Below are 15616 nucleotides of genomic sequence, written 5' to 3'. Positions count from 1 at the left end.
AGGGTGAGTGCAGAGTGGTGAGGGTGAGTGGTGAGAGAGTCGTTAGTTTTGAGGGTGAGTGGTGATGTTGAGTGGTGAGGGTTAGTGGAGAGTGGTGAGTGGTGATTGGTCAGTGGTGATTGTTCAGGATGAATGGTCAGTAGTGAGGGTGAGGTTGAGTGGTGAGGTTGAGTGGTGAGGTTGAGTGGTGAGGGTGAGTGGTGAGGGTGAGTGGTGAGGCTGAATGGTGAGGGTCAATGGTGAGAGTGAGTGGTGGGTGGTGAGGGAGAGTGGTGAGGGTGAGTGGTGATGGTGAGGGGTGAGTGGTGAGGGTGAGTGTTGAGGGTGAGTAGTGAGGGTGAGTGAGTGGTGAGGGTGAGTGGTGAGGGTGAGTGGTGAGTGGTGACGGTGAGTGGTGAGGGAGAATGGTGAGGGAGAGGGGTGAGGGTGAGTGTTGAGGGTGAATGGTGAGGGTGAGTGGCGAGGGTGAGTGGTGAGGTTGAGTGGTGACGTTAAGTGGTGAGGGTGAGTGGGGAGGGTGAGTGCTGAGGGTGTGGTGAGAGTGAGTGGTGAGGATGATTGGTGAGGGTGAGCGTGAGTGTTGAGGGAGAAGGGTGAGTGGTGAGGGTGAGTGGTGAGAGAGTGGTGAGGGAGAGTGGTGAGGGTGAGTAGTGGTGGTGAGGGTGAGTAGTGAGGGTGAGTGAGTGGTGAGGTTGAGTGGTGAGGTTGAGTGGTGAGGTTGATTGGTGAGGGTGAGTGGTGAGGGTGAGTGGTGAGGCTGAATGGTGAGGGTCAATGGTGAGAGTGAGTGGTGGGTGGTGAGGGAGAGTGGTGAGGGTGAGTGGTGATGGTGAGGGGTGAGTGGTGAGGGTGAGTGGTGAGGTTGAGTGGTGAGTAGTAAGGGTGAGTGGTGATGCTGAGGGTTAGTGGTGAGGGTGAGTGGTGAGTGATCAGTGGTGATGGGTCAGGGTTAGTGGTGAGGGTGAGTGGTGATGGTGAGGGGTGAGTGGTGAGTGGTGATGGTGAATGGTGAGTGGTGACGGTGAGTGGTGAGGGAGAGTGGTGAGGGAGAGGGGTGAGGGTGAGTGTTGAGGGTGAATGGTGAGGGTGAGTGTTGAGGGTGAATGGTGAGTGGTGAGGGTGAGTGGTGAGGTTGAGTGGTGAGGTTAAGTGGTGAGGGTGAGTGAGGAGGGTGAGTGCTGAGGGTGTGGTGAGAGTGAGTTGGTGAAGGTGAGTGGTGAGGGTGAGTGGTTAGGATTTGTGATGATGGTGAGTGGTGAGGGTGAGTGTTGATGTTGAGGGTGAGTGGTGAGGGTGTGTGGTGAATAGTAAGGGTGAGTGGTGAGAGTGAGTGGTGAGGGTGAGTGGTGAGGTTGAGTGGTGACGTTAAGTGGTGAGGGTGAGTGGGGAGGGTGAGTGCTGAGGGTGTGGTGAGAGTGAGTGGTGAGGATGATTCGTGAGGGTGAGTGTTGAGGTAGAAGGGTGAGTGGTGAGGGTGAGTGGTGAGAGAGTGGTGAGGGAGAGTTCTGAGGGTGAGTAGTGGTGGTGAGGGTGAGTAGTGAGGGTGAGTGAGTGGTGAGGGTGAGTGGTGAGGGTGAGTGGTGAGGGTGAGTGAGGGTGAGTGGTAAGGATGAGTGGTGAGGGTTAGTGGTGAGGGTGAGTGGTCAGGGTGAGTGGTGAGGGTGAATGGTGAGGGTGAGTGGTGAGCGGTGAGGGTGAGTAGTTGTTGTGACGGTGAGTGGCAGTTGTGAGTGGTGATGGGTGAGTGGTGAGTGGTGAGCGTGAGTGGTTAGGGTGAGTGGTGAGGGTGAGTGCTGAGTGGTGAGGGTGAGTGGTGATAGAGTCGTTAGTTTTGAGGGTGAGTGGTGATGTTCAGTGGTGAGGGTTAGTGGAGAGTGGTGAGTGGTGATTGGTCAGTGGTGATTGTTCAGGATGAATGGTCAGTAGTGAGGGTGAGGTTGAGTGGTGAGGTTGAGTGGTGAGGTTGAGTGGTGAGGGTGAGTGGTGAGGGTGATTGGTGAGGCTGAATGGTGAGGGTCAATGGTGAGAGTGAGTGGTGGGTGGTGACGGTGAGTGGTGAGGGTGAGTGTTGAGGGTGAATGGCGAGGGTGAGTGTTGAGGCTGAATGGTGAGCGTGAGTGGTGAGGGTTAGTGGTGAGGGTGAGTGGTGAGGGGTGAGTGTTGAGGGGTGAGTGGTGAGGTTGAGTGGTGAGTAGTAAGGGTGAGTAGTGATGGTGAGGGTTAGTGGTGAGGGTGAGTGGTGAGTGGTCAGTGGTGAGGGGTCAGGGTTAGTGGTGAGGGTGAGTGGTGATGGTGAGGGGTGAGTGGTGACGGTGAGTGGTGAGGGAGAGTGGTGAGGGAGAGGGGTGAGGGTGAGTGTTGAGGGTGAATGGCGAGGGTGAGTGTCGAGGGTGAATGGTGAGGGTGAGTGGTGAGGGTGAGTGGTGAGGTTGAGTGGTGAGGTTAAGTGGTGAGGGTGAGTGAGGAGGGTGAGTGCTGAGGGTGTGGTGAGAGTGAGTGGTGAGGGTGAGTGGTGAGGGTGAGTGGTTAGGATTTGTGATGATGGTGAGTGGTGAGGGTGAGTGTTGATGTTGAGGGTGAGTGGTGAGGGTGTGTGGTGAATAGTAAGGGTGAGTGGTGAGAGTGAGTGGTGAGGGTAAGGGTGAGTGGTGAGTGTTCAGTGGTGAGGTTGAGTGGTGAGTTGGAAGGGTGAGTGGTGAGGGTGAGTGGTGGGTGGTGAGGGTGAGTGGTGAGGTTGAGTGGTGAGGGTTAGTGGAGAGTGGTGAGTGGTGATTGGTCAGTGGTGATTGGTCAGGATGAATGGTGAGTAGTGAGGGTGAGTGGTGAGGTTGAGTGGTGAGGGTGAGTGGTGAGGGTGAGTGCTGGTTGTGACGGTGAGTGGTGAGTGGTGAGGGTGAGTGGTGAGGGTGAGTGGTGAGGCTGAATGGTGAGGGTGAATGGTGAGAGTGAGTGGTGAGTGGTGAGGGAGAGTGGTGAGGGTGAGTGGTGATGGTGAGGGGTGAGTGGTGAGGGTGAGTGGTGAGGGTGAGTGGTGAGGGTGAGGGGTGAGGGGTGAGTGGTGAGGGTGAGTGATGACGAAGAGTGGTGAGGTTGAGTGGTGAGTAGTAAGGGTGAGTGGTGATGGTGAGGGTTAGTGGTGAGGGTGAGTGGTGAGTGGTGATGGTGAGTGGTGAGTGGTGAGTGGTGAGGGTGAGTGGTGAGTGGTGACGGTGAGTGGTGAGTGAGAGTGGTGAGGGAGAGGGGTGAGGGTGAGTGTTGAGGGTGAATGTTGAGGGTGAGTGTTGAGGGTGAATGGTGAGGGTGAGTGGTGAGGGTGAGTGGTGAGGTTGAGTGGTGAGGTTAAGTGGTGAGGGTGAGTGAGGAGGGTGAGTGCTGAGGGTGTGGTGAGATTGAGTGGTGAGGGTGAGTGGTGAGTGTCAGTGGTTAGGATTTGTGATGATGGTGAGTGGTGAGGGTGAGTGTTGATGTTGAGGGTGAGTGGTGAGGGTGTGTGGTGAATAGTAAGGGTGAGTGGTGAGAGTGAGTGGTGAGGGTAAGGGTGAGTGGTGAGTGGTCAGTGGTGAGGTTGAGTGGTGAGTAGGAAGGGTGAGTGGTGAGGGTGAGTGGTGAGGGTGAGTGGTGAGGTTGAGTGGTGAGGGTTAGTGGAGACTGGTGAGTGGTGATTGGTCAGTGGTGATTGGTCAGGATGAATGGTGAGTAGTGAGGGTGAGTGGTGAGGTTGAGTGGTGAGGGTGAGTGGTGAGGGTGAGTGCTGGTTGTGACGGTGAGTGGTGAGTGGTGAGGGTGAGTGGTGAGGCTGAATGGTGAGGGTGAATGGTGAGAGTGAGTGGTGAGTGGTGAGGGAGAGTGGTGAGGGTGAGTGGTGATGGTGAGGGGTGAGTGGTGAGGGTGAGTGGTGAGGGTGAGTCGTGAGAGTGAGGGGTGAGTGGTGGGGGGTGAGTGGTGAGGGTGAGTGATGACGAAGAGTGGTGAGGTTGAGTGGTGAGTAGTAAGGGTGAGTGGTGATGGTGAGGGTTATTGGTGAGGGTGAGTGGTGACTGGTTAGTGGTGAGCGGTCAGGGTTAGTGGTGAGGGTGAGTGGTGATGGTGAGGGGTGAGTGGTGAGTGATGAGGGTGAGTGGTGACGATGAGTGGTGAGGGAGAGGGGTGAGTGCTGAGGGTGTGGTGAGAGTGAGTGGTGAGGGTGAGTGGTTAGGATTTGTGATGATGGTGAGTGATGAGGGTGAGTGTTGATGTTGAGGGTGAGTGGTGAGGGTGTGTGGTCAATAGTAAGGGTGAGTGGTGAGAGTGAGTGGTGAGGGTAAGGGTGAGTGGTGAGTGGTCAGTGGTGATGTTGAGTGGTGAGTAGGAAGGGTGAGTGGGAGGGTGAGTGGTGAGGGTGAGAGGTGAGGCAGAATGGTGAGGGTGAATGGTGAGAATGAGTGGTGAGTGGTGAGGGAGAGTGGTGAGGGTGAGTGGTGATGGTGAGTGGTGAGTGGTGAGGGTGAGTGGTGAGGGTGAGGGGTGAGTGGTGAGGGTGAGTGATGACGAAGAGTGGTGAGGTTGAGTGGTGAGTAGTAAGGGTGAGTGGTGATGGTGAGGGTTAGTGGTGAGGGTGAGTGGTGATGGTGAGGGGTGAGTGGTGAGTGGTGAGGGTGAGTGGTGAGTGGTGACGGTGAGTGGTGAGGGAGAGTGGTGAGGGAGAGGGGTGAGGGTGAGTGTTGAGGGTGAATGGTGAGGGTGAGTGTTGAGGGTGAATGGTGAGGGTGAGTGGTGAGGGTGAGTGGTGAGGTTGAGTGGTGAGGTTAAGTGGTGAGGGTGAGTGAGGAGGGTGAGTGCTGAGGGTGTGGTGAGAGTGAGTGGTGAGGGTGAGTGGTCAGGGTGAGTGGTTAGGATTTGTGATGATGGTGAGTGGTGAGGGTGAGGGTTGATGTTGAGGGTGAGTGGTGAGGGTGTGTGGTGAATAGTAAGGGTGAGTGGTGAGTGTGAGTGGTGAGGGTAAGGGTGAGTGGTGAGTGGTCAGTGGTGAGGTTGAGTGGTGAGTAGGAAGGGTGAGTGGTGAGGGTGAGTGGTGAGGGTGAGTAGTGAGGTTGAGTGGTGAGGGTTAGTGGAGAGTGGTGAGTGGTGATTGGTCAGTGGTGATTGGTCAGGATGAATGGTGAGTAGTGAGGGTGAGTGGTGAGGTTGAGTGGTGAGGGTGAGTGGTGAGGGTGAGTGCTGGTTGTGACGGTGAGTGGTGAGTGGTGAGGGTGAGTGGTGAGGGTGAGTGGTGAGGCTGAATGGTGAGGGTGAATGGTAAGAGTGAGTGGTGAGTGGTGAGTGGTGAGGGAGAGTGGTGAGGGTGAGTGGTGATGGTGAGGGGTGAGTGGTGAGGGTGAGTGGTGAGGGTGAGTGGTGAGGGTGAGGGGTGAGTGGTGAGGGGTGAGTGGTGAGGGTGAGTGATGACGAAGAGTGGTGAGGTTGAGTGGTGAATAGTAAGGGTGAGTGGTGATGGTGAGGGTTATTGGTGAGGGTGAGTGGTGAGTGGTTAGTTGTGAGCGGTCAGGGTTAGTGGTGAGGGTGAGTGGTGATGGTGAGGGGTGAGTGGTGAGTGATGAGGGTGAGTGGTGACGATGAATGGTGAGGGAGAGGGGTGAGGGTGAGTGTTGAGGGTGAATGGTGAGGGTGAGTGGTGAGGGTGAGTGTGAGGTTGAGTGGTGAGGTTAAGTGGTGAGGGTGAGTGGGGAGGGTGAGTGCTGAGGGTGTGGTGAGAGTGAGTGGTGAGGGTGAGTGGTTAGGATTTGTGATGATGGTGAGTGGTGAGGGTGAGTGTTGATGTTGAGGGTGAGTGGTGAGGGTGTGTGGTCAATAGTAAGGGTGAGTGGTGAGAATGAGTCGTGAGGGTAAGGGTGAGTGGTGAGTGGTCAGTGGTGAGGTTGAGTGGTGAGTAGGAAGGGTGAGTGGGAGGGTGAGTGGTGAGGTTGAGTGGTGAGGGTGAGTGGTGGTTGTGACGGTGAGTGGTGAGGTTGAGTGGTGAGGGTGAGTGGTGAGGCTGAATGGTGAGGGTGAATGGTGAGAGTGAGTGGTGAGGGAGAGTGGTGAGGGTGAGTGGTGATGGTGAGGGGTGAGTGGTGAGGGTGAGTGGTGAGGGTGAGGGGTGAGTGGTGAGGGTGAGTGGTGAGGCTGAATGGTGAGGGTGAATGGTGAGAGTGAGTGGTGAGGGAGAGTGGTGAGGGTGAGTGGTGATGGTGAGGGGTGAGTGGTGAGGGTGAGTGGTGAGGGTGAGTGGTGAGGGTGAGGGGTGAGTGGTGAGGGGTGAGTGGTGAGGGTGAGTGATGAAGAAGAGTGGTGAGGTTGAGTGGTGATGGTGAGGGGTGAGTGGTGAGTGGTGACGGTGAGTGGTGAGGGAGAGTGGTGAGGGAGAGGGGTGAGGATGAGTATTGAGGGTGAATGGTGAGGGTGAGTGGTGAGGGTGAGTGGTAAGGGTGAGTGGTTAGGATTTGTGATGATGGTGAGTGGTGAGGGCGAGTGTTGATGTTGAGGGTGAGTGGTGAGGGTGTGTGGTGAATAGTAAGGGTGAGTGGTGAGAGTGAGTGGTGAGGGTAAGGGTGAGTTGTGAGTGGTCAGTGGTGAGGTTGAGTGGTGAGTAGGAAGGGTGAGTGGTGAGGGTGAGTGGTGGGTGGTGAGGGTGAGTGGTGAGGTGGAGTGGTGAGTTGGAAGGGTGAGTGGTGAGTGGGGAGGGTGAGTGGTCAGGGGTGAGGGTTAGTGGTGAGGCTGAGTGTTGAGTAGGAAGGGTGAGTGGGGAGGGTGAGTGGTCAGTGGTGAGGGGTCAGGGTTAGTGGTGAGAGTGAGTGGTGAGGGTTAGTGGTGAGAGGTGATTGGTGGTGGTGAGGGTGAGTGGTGAGGGTGAGTGGTGATGGTGAGGGGTGAGTGGTGAGTGGTGAGTGGTGAGGGTGAGTGGTGAGTGGTGACGTTGAGTGGTGAGGGAGAGGGGTGAGGGTGAGTGTTGAGGGTGAATGGTGAGGGTGAGTGGTGAGGGTGAGTGGTGTGGTTGAGTGGTGAGGTTAAGTGGTGAGGGTGAGTGGGGAGGGTGAGTGCTGAGGGTGTGGTGAGAGTGAGTGGTGAGGGTGATTGGTTAGGATTTGTGATGATGGTGAGTGGTGAGGGTGAGTGTTGATGTTGAGGGTGAGTGGTGAGGGTGTGTGTTCAATAGTAAGGGTGAGTGGTGAGAGTGAGTGGTGAGGGTAAGGGTGAGTGGTGAGTGGTCAGTGGTGAGGTTGAGTGGTGAGTAGGAAGGGTGAGTGGGAGGGTGAGTGGTGAGGGTGAGTGGTGAGGTTGAGTGGTGAGGTTGAGTGGTGAGGGTTAGTGGAGAGTGGTGAGTGGTGATTGGTCAGTGGTGATTGGTCAGGATGAATGGTGAGTAGTGAGGGTGAGGTTGAGTGGTGAGGTTGAGTGGTGAGGGTGATTGGTGGTTGTGACGGTGAGTGGTGAGGGTGAGTGGTGAGGGTGAGTGTTGAGGCTGAATGGTGAGGGTGAATGGTGAGAGTGAGTGGTGAGTGGTGAGGGAGAGTGGTGAGGGTGAGTGGTGAGGGTGAGGGGTGAGTGGTGAGGGGTGAGTGGTGAGGGTGAGTGATGACGAAGAGTGGTGAGGTTGAGTGGTGATGGTGAGGGTGAGTGGTAAGCGTGAGTGGTGAGGCAGAGGGTGAGTGGTGAGGGTGAGTGGTGAGTGGTGAGGCTGAATGGTCAGGGTGAATTGTGAGAGTGAGTGGTGAGGCTGAATGGTCAGGGTGAATGGTGAGAGTGAGTGGTGAGGGTTAGTGGTGAGGGTGTTTGGTGATTGTTGAGTGATGACGATGAGTGGTGAGGGTGAGTGGTAAGGGAGATTGGTGAGGGAGATTGGTGAGTTGTGAGGGTGAATGGTGAGGGTGAGTAGTGAGTGGGAGTGGTGAGTGGTGAGGATGAGTGGTGAGGGTGAGTTGTGAGTGGTGAGTGGTGAAAGGTATTGTCAAAGCCCACTATATATGTAAGGTTTTTAAGAAATATATTTTTCACCCGGACAAAGCCGGGTACTTCCGCTAGTCTAACCTATATAATTCATTTTTTGTCTGTCTGTCTGTCCGTCCGTCTGTCCGTCTGCGTACGCTCCCTTGCGGGGGATGTAACTCTCGGACCGTGGGGTTCGCCGAGATTACATTTTTCAGGTGGGCACGCCCCCGGCCCCGCGGTAAACTTAGGCATTTCCGATTTTTCGTCTCTAAACTTTAAATCGGACCGATTATCGATTTAGTGCGATTTATCTTTATTTACTTATTTAACTCTTTATTTATTTATTTACTATTGCCGACCGGCGCGGACCACGACGGTTGCCCCTGGCAACGGCCAGCGACGCCTTCGCTGCAGGGTGGACGCCATTTTGAATTCCCGTTAAAAATATGCGCACGCATTAACACGCGACTCTGAGGTAAATTCATCAAAGTTTCACGTCCTCTTCACTCCCCCCCCACCCCAATGTGTGCAATTACTATTATAGGGTCGGTAGATAATAAAATTATAGCGATTAGACAGTATTATTATAGCGCGGGGGGGGGGGGTAACGGCCCCAGTACCCAGCCTCAGCTGGGTAGGCAATCTAGGCGAGGCCGGAGGCTCTGCACGGTACTAGGCCTCGACACCCCACCCGTGTCAAGCGACGACTTTGTGGTATAAACTCGATATACCCGGCGTTGCCCGGGGGGAAAATACATTTAAAATCTTCTGAAAACTTTAAAACATTACATACCAATGAAAATACAACTGTGTAATTACTTTTAAACCCGACGCGCCAAGAATCGATTCTCTGAATCGCGCAAAGGAATCGAAGATTGTAGATTCCTTTAGATTCGGACGATTCCCGTTTACTATAAGTTGGTTAAAGTCGATATAAACTGCTACGAATGGGAAATATCCGGCGTTGACCGGGGCAAAAATGTAATTAAAAACTCCTGAAAACATTAAAACATAACATACCAATGAAAATAAAACTCTGTCATTCAAAATGTAAACCCCCAACATGCCAGGAATCGATTCTTTGAATCGCACAAAGGACTAATCGAAGGTTGTAAATTACTTTAGGATCGCGCTTCCTGTTTAATATAAGTTGGTTATAGAGTTGATATAAACTGCTACGAATGGGAAATATCCGGCGTTGACTGGGGCAAAAATATAATGGTGAGGGTGTGATTGGTGAGGATGAGTGGTGAGGGAGAGTGGTGAGGGAGAGTGGTGAGGGTGAGTGGCGGTTGTGAGTGGCGATTGTGAGTGGTGATTAGTGAGTGGTGAGGGGAGGTTGAGTGGTGAGGATGAGTGGTGAGGGTGAGTGTTGAGGGTGAGTGGTGAGTGGTGATTGGTGAGGGTGTGATTGGTAAGGATGAGTGGTGAGGGAGAGTGGTGAGGGAGAGTGGTGACGGTGAATGGTGAGGGTGAGTGGTGAGTGGTGAGGGTGAGTGTTGATGGTGAGTGGTGATTGGTGAGGGTGTGATTGGTGAGGATGAGTGGTGAGGGAGAGTGGAGAGGGAGAGTGGTGAGGGTGAATGGTGAGGGTGAGTGGTGAGTGGTGAGGGTGAGTTTTGAGGGTGAGTGGTGAGGGTGTGATTGGTGAGGATGAGTGGTGAGGGAGAGTGGTGAGGGAGAGTGGTGAGGGTGAATGGTGAGGGTGAGTGGTGAGTGGTGAGGGTGAGTGTTGAGGGTGAGTGGTGTTTGGTGATTGGTGAGGGTGTGATTGGTGAGGATGAGTGGTGAGGGAGAGTGGTGAGGGAGAGTGGTGAGGGTGAATGGTGAGGGTGAGTGGTGAGTGGTGAGGGTGAGTGGCAAGTGGTGAGGGTGAGTGGTGATTAGTGAGGGTGTTATTGGTGAGGATGAGTGGTGAGGGAGAGTGGTGAGGGAGAGTGGTGAGGGTGAATGGTGAGGGTGAGTGGTGAGGGTGAGTGTTGAGGGTGAGTGGTGATTGGTGAGGGTGTGATTGGTGAGGATCAGTGGTGAGGGAGAGTGGTGAGGGAGAGTGGTGAGGGTGAATGGTGAGGGTGAGTGGTGAGTGGTGAGGGTGAGTGTTGAGGGTGAGTGGTGAGTGGTGATTGGTGAGGGTGTGATTGGTGAGGATGAGTGGTGAGGGAGAGTGGTGAGGGAGAGTGGTGAGGGTGAATGGTGAGGGTGAGTGGTGAGGGTGAGCGTTGAGGGTGAGTGGTGAGTGGTGATTGGTGAGGGTGTGATTGGTGAGGATGAGTGGTGAGGGAGAGTGGTGAGGGAGAGTGGTGAGGGTGTGATTGGTGAGGATGAGTGGTGAGGGAGAGTGGTGAGGGAGAGTGGTGAGGGTGAATGGTGAGGGTGAGTGGTGAGTGGTGAGGGTGAGTGACAAGTGGTGAGGGTGAGTAGTGATTGGTGAGGGTGTGATTGGTGAGGATGAGTGGTGAGTAGTGAGGGTGAGTGGGGAGGGTGAGTGGCGGTTGTGAGTGGTGATTAGTGAGGGGTGAGGTTGAGTGGTGAGGGTGAGTGGTGAGTGGTGAGGGTGAGCAGTGAGGGTGAGTGGTAATTGGTGAGGGTGTGATTGGTGAGGATGAGTGGTGAGTGGTGAGGTGAGTAGTGAGGGTGAGTGGTGAGCGGTGAGGGTGAGTGGTTGTTGTGAGGGTGAGTGGTGAGTTGTGAGAGTGAGTGGTGAGGGTGAGTGGTGAGCGTGAGTGGTGAGGGTGAGTGGTGATTGTTAAGGGTGTGATTGGTGAGGATGAGTGGTGAGTAGTGAGGGTGAGTGGTGAGGGTGAGTGGTGAGGGTGAGTGTTGAGTGGTGAGGGTGAGTGGCGGTTATGAGTGGTGATTAGTGAGGGGTGAGGGTGAGCGTGAGTGGTGAGGGTGAGCAGTGCGGGTGAGTGGTGATTGGTGAGGGTGTGATGGGTGAGGATGAGTGGTGAGTGGTCAGGGTGAGTGGTGAGGGGTGAGTGGTGAGCGTGAGTGGTGAGGGTGAGTGGTGAGAGTGAGTGCTGAGTGGTGAGGGTGAGTGGTGAGAGAGTGGTTAGTTTTGAGGGTGAGTGGTGAGGTTGAGTGGTGAGGGTTAGTGGAGAGTGGTGAGTGGTGATTGGTCAGTGGTGATTGGTGAGGATGAATGGTGAGTAGTGAGGGTGAGGTTGTGTGGTGAGGGTGAGTGGTGGTTGTGACGTGAGTGGTGAGGGTGAGTGGTGAGGGAGATTGGTGAGGGAGATTGGTGAGGGAGATTGGTGAGTGGTGAGTTGTGAGGCTGAATGGTGAATAGTGAGTGGGAGTGGTGAGTAGTGAGGATGAGTGGTAAGGGTGAGTTGTGAGTGGTGAATGGTGAGGGTGAATGATGAGTACAGTCAATATGCACTGCTGTAATCATAGCAGGTACCACCACCACAGAATGTACTGCTGTCACCATAGCAGGTACCACCACAGTATGTACTGCTGTCGTCATAGCAGGTACCAACACAGCAATATGCACTGCTGTAGTGATAGCAGGTACGACCTCAGTCGGTATACACTGCTGTAGCGATAGTAGATACTGCTATAGAGTTGGTAGATACCGCTATAGTAAATACTAAAACAGTCAGTATATACCGCTACAGTCAGTCAATACTGCTACAGTCAGTATATACTACTATACAGTCAGTACATACTGCTACGGTGAGTAGCTACTACAGTCAGTAGATACTATTATAGAGTGAGTAGATACTGCTATAGATTTTGTAGTTACTACTATAGTCAGTGGATACAACTATAGAGTCAGCAGATACTATACAGTTAGTCGTTACGAGTATATAGTCGGTAGATACTACTGTAGGCCCAGTAAATACTATGGTCAGTAGTTATTCCAGTCACTAAATACTACTACACAGTCAGTAGCTACTACTGGCTCAGTAGATACTACGGTACAGTCAGTAGATACTACTACAGAGTCAATAGATACCACTTCCTCTGTTGTATGTAAGGTGTTGTTAGTATATATACCTACGAGGGGTAAAGATATTTTTTGAGGGGGGGGGGGGGGAGGCCACAATTTTCGGAAACCTTTTGACATCAACTATTTACCCCACACTTTCTACAACTTTTTGGATTTGTGAAAGCCTCTTATATATTTGTTGGTGGAGAAATGTACAAACAGCCCACCGGGCTTTGACAATACCTTAGTATCTGTGTATATATATGTAAAGTTTTTAAGAAATATATTTTTCACCCGGGCAAAGCCGGGTACTTCCGCTAGTTATATATAAAAGTCTCCGTGCGCTGGCGCTTGCGGGGGATTTGGCTCTCGGACGGTGGGGTTTAAGACCGAAATAATTTGCCAGGCGGCACGCCCTAAGCCCCGTGGTGGGAATAGGCTCTCCGTAAACTTTAAAGTTGTTTAATTAACACATTTGTGCCGTTTCTATTATTCATTATTTACTTATTGCACGACATCGACCGTACCAAGTGACGCCAATTGCGTGGGGGGGGGGGGGCGGAACCTGCCAAGTCATGCGCGTTCGCTCGAGCTCATGGCAGACATTTTCTTTACGCGTTTTACAGTCAACACGTACACACATCACGCTGTGGATATTTATTCACAGTGTCATGTCCTCTTCGCCCCCCCCCCCCCAACACGATGCGTTCAGTTTATACTAGTCCATAGATAATAATATTTTACTGATTACATAGCATTATTCTTGCACGGGCAGCGGATGTTGGAGAGGGGGTAGCGGCCCAGCCCCTAGCCTGCCAACGTGCCAACTCCGCGCCTCGCCAATGTAGGCCAGGACGGGGGCTACGCATCGCACAAGGCCTCAACACGCCTATGCTAAGTACAAATTTCCTTGCTTCGTACGCTAACCACTCAAGTCCATTGCCTATTATTGTTAAACACATTACTTGACAAACATTACAATAATAATGTTTGTGTGCAGATAAAAACTCAGCTTCATTGTTTGCCATTATGAATCAAGTTCACAGATGTTACAATAATTATGTTTGCGTGAAGATAGCAACTCAAGTTCATTTTTCGATTTAAAGCTTTCGTGACTGCAGGGATTCATCTTCTTGGTTCTTTCGGTAAAGTCACAAGTTCATTGTTTACCATTATGAAACGAGTTGACATGTTACAATAATTATCTTTGTGTACGCAAAACTTTTTTGGGATTTTTGGGTTGCTCAATCTCCCCTTTTTTTGCTGCGCTTTTATAACGCTGCCACGGTCTACTGCCAGTCTGTGATTTCTGCTTATTTCTTAAATGCATTTCTATTGTTTCCATCGCTCACGTCACGCTATTTACTCATACGTAGTACTGCGATACTGATAGCTGTGCCATCATCGGGGATTGCTGTACCCGTCGATGTGTGTGTGTGAGTCCATGTGTGTGTCTTTGAGTCCATATGTGTGTGCGTGTAGAGCCATGCGTGTCTTTAACTCCATGTGGGTGTCTTTTTCGAATGGACAACGTCAAAGTGTTTATGTGTGTGTGTTAGTCCATGTGTGTGTGTCAGTCGATCTGTGTGCGTGTACGTCGATGTGTATGTCAGTCCATATGTGTGTGTGTTAGTCCGCATGTGTGTGTAAGTCGATGTGTGTGTGTAACTCAATGGGTCTGTGTGCGAGTCCATATGTGTGTTAATCCATGTCTGTGTATCTAAAGTAGATATCTGTGTGTCACAGTCCATGTGTGTATGTGTGTGTCAGTCTATGTATGTGTAAGTTCATGTGTGTGTGTCTTAGTCCATATGTGTGTGTGTAAGTACATATGTGTGTTTACGTCAATGTGTGTTTTAGTCCACGTATTGCTGTGTGCCAGTCGGTGTGTGTGTGTGAGTCGCTGTATGTGTGTACGTCCATATATGTGTGTGCAACTCCATGTGTGTATATCTCAAGTGGATGTCTGTGTGACAGTCCACATGTGTATGTGTGTGTGTACGGCAATGTGTGTGTCACTCTATGTATGTGTGTGTGTCGCTGTATGTGTGTACGTCGATATGTGTGTGTAACTCAAGTGCATGTCTATGTGTGTGTGAGTCCATATGTGTGTGTGTCTGTAAGTCGATGTGTTTGTGTGTGTCAGTCCATATGTCTGTGTGTGTGTGTCTCAGTCCATGTGCGTGTGTGTTAGTCGCTGTGTGTGCATGCCTCCATGTTAGTCAGTGTAACTCCATTTCTTTGCGTGTCTGTAGGTCCATGTGTACATCTTAGTCCATGCGTGTGCTTTATTCACCTGCTCAAGGCCTATGATACCATCACTAGGCCTGGCCTCTGGGTTGCTCTTTGTGCTTTACGAGTCCCGAACCCACTCATCACCATCCTTAAGGACCTTCATGATGGTGAGCGGCCCCACGTCTTAACTACGTGGCCATGAGTCAGAGCCATTCCCTTTACACCTTGGGGTGCAACAGTGATGTCCTCTGGCTCCCACATTGAACCACGTAGTTCGTCGAGCCTTCAATGCCTGTACCGCAAAAATTTCCATCTGCTACAGATACAATGGGAGGCTGATCGATGCCCGGGTGCGGTCAAGGGATGGCTCCCTGTTGCTCAACCACGTTATGTATGCCGATGATCTGCTAATGGCTGCTCACTCCGAAGAGGAGTTCGAGGTGCTGCTGCTGAACCTGGAGCTTGCCACCAACAAGTGGGGCCTTACCATCAGCCCAACCAAAGCTAAGCACCTGCCTGGCTATTTTGTACCATTGGACACTCCACCCCCACAACTCCCAATTGGTGATGGGGCAGTTGTGGAGACAGTGGAGAGTTTCCCTGGGCAGTGTGCTAACGACCGGCTCCGGTTTAACAGGAGAGGTCTCACTCCAAATCAGTCGAACTCCAGTATCTTTTCATTGGCTGTGTAATGCTGTGTGGAAGCTCCCTGGTCTATCACTCCGTAGGAAGCTTCAGGTCTTCTCGGCCACGGTCATTCCCTCCCTTCTTTACGCTTGCGAAACTTGGACCCCCCTAATGGAACATCTTCGCCGGTTAGAAACATTTAGGTTGGCCTGCCTACGATCCATCCTCGGTTTAACCAGGCTCCATTGTGTGAGGAGCTCACAAATCCTTGAAAGATGTGGACAAAGTCCCATCGGTGACCTCCGGCAGGCAAGGCTGCATTGTCTGAGTCATGTAGCCCGCATGGCCAGCCACCGCATGCCTAAACAGCTTTTGTTCCGCCGGATCGAGGGGGCTAAACGGGCGCGGCACGGGCTGGAGAAGACATGGAGTGATGTACTACAGGAGGACTTGAAGCTGAGTCCACTTGCGGATGACTGGTAACAGCCGTGTCAAGATCGGCCACTGTGGAGGAGGCTCCTGAAGGACGCTACTGGTCAGTTGGAGGCAGTCACCCTCTAACAACAAAGGAGGGCGGAGGAGCGGAGGGCGGAGGAGCGACGCTCACAACAACGAGCGGAGCGCCGGGTGGCTAAAGCACATAAAGTTGCCACAGTAGGGGCCACAGGTGGTGCATCAGCCAGTCGTCTCAGTCAGTCGACCTGTGCCATCTGGGTTTGCCCCGTGACCACTTGCCAGCGGGCGTTCGACACTTCACGCAGCCTCAAGGTGCACATAGCCTGGCACAAGCATTGTTGTGATGTCACCGCCACTTATTGGCGAATGGCGGTTGTTGTTGTTCAGTATATGTATGTATGTGTGAGTCCATTTGTGCAT

The 15616-nt window shown here is 52.7% G+C and overlaps 1 long non-coding RNA gene across 1 annotated transcript in view; it reads left to right on the top strand.

Annotated features, from left to right (window-relative positions):
- LOC144738427 (uncharacterized) overlaps positions 1-15616 on the top strand; it is a 57859-nt gene that overhangs the window by 21768 nt on the left and 20475 nt on the right. The window lies entirely within an intron of this gene.

The sequence above is a fragment of the Lampetra planeri genome, chromosome 82 (assembly GCF_965212315.1).
Source record: "Lampetra planeri chromosome 82, kcLamPlan1.2.h2, whole genome shotgun sequence".
NCBI lineage: Eukaryota > Metazoa > Chordata > Hyperoartia > Petromyzontiformes > Petromyzontidae > Lampetra > Lampetra planeri.
This window is presented reverse-complemented; position numbering and strand designations above follow the sequence as displayed.